At 27.0% G+C, this 814-nt stretch overlaps 1 long non-coding RNA gene across 1 annotated transcript; it reads right to left on the bottom strand.

The window, feature by feature from the left end:
* Positions 1-392: 392 nt before the first annotated feature.
* Positions 393-807, bottom strand: LOC139907485 (uncharacterized). Its single transcript, XR_011784144.1, has 2 exons — positions 604-807; positions 393-538 (listed from the first exon to the last, which is right to left on the bottom strand). It is a non-coding gene; the product is annotated as an uncharacterized lncRNA (long non-coding RNA).
* Between the last annotated feature and the right edge of the window lie 7 nt (positions 808-814).

Here is an 814-nt window from a genome sequence, read left to right as displayed (position 1 = left end):
TGAAATATGGAAGAAAGAAAATGAAATTGAACTTTTTACATGTTTGGATATAACAAATAATTTTCTTCAAACTGACCCTGAAACTTCGAAAGAGATTTCCCGATTCCAAAAAAAGTACAGTAAGTAGGAAAGATTATTAAATTTTTTTAAATATATACCACACTCATTGTATGTAAATAATATTTAGCTTTGTCAATTTTTTCAATTTCATTAATTAAGTAGTTAAATAATTTGTATTTATAATACATTTCTTCTTCTAAACATTTACAATATAATATATTTAAGTAAAATATCTAGATAGAGGCTATTTAGTGCCAATATCTGGTTAACTTTAATTAATTCAAATCAGTTTTAGTAATAAAAAAAAATTATTTCCAAGGAATATTTAGAGGTCTTTATAACTATCTTTTTCACTTCTTCACTTTCATTGATTAATTACATTTTTGTGTCACACTAGGCATCATCAGCGTAAAGATTCCGTAAAGTGTAGGATTAGAATAATTGATTGATCCATGTAATGATACAAGAAATGATGGAACTCTGAATAGATTAATTCAATTATTTTCATTTAGAAAAATCCCCCCTCCAAAACAAAATACCTACATCCAATGTATTTATCACCCTTAAAGTCGATAGGCAGAGACATGTGCAGCTATTTTCTTATTTAATGTCATAGGATCGGTCGATGTAGATACATCAGTACTGTTGGAATACTTATGATAAACAAATGATCCACCAAAATGTTCATGAATGATAAAATCTTCCATCATTATTCTTTACTAAGTTGAATTGCGATTGAGAACCTGACAAAAGT

This window comes from Lepeophtheirus salmonis, unplaced genomic scaffold, assembly GCF_016086655.4.
Source record: "Lepeophtheirus salmonis unplaced genomic scaffold, UVic_Lsal_1.4 unplaced_contig_17240_pilon, whole genome shotgun sequence".
NCBI lineage: Eukaryota > Metazoa > Arthropoda > Copepoda > Siphonostomatoida > Caligidae > Lepeophtheirus > Lepeophtheirus salmonis.
Note: the sequence above shows the minus strand (reverse complement) of the source record. Positions and strands in the feature narration are given on the sequence as shown.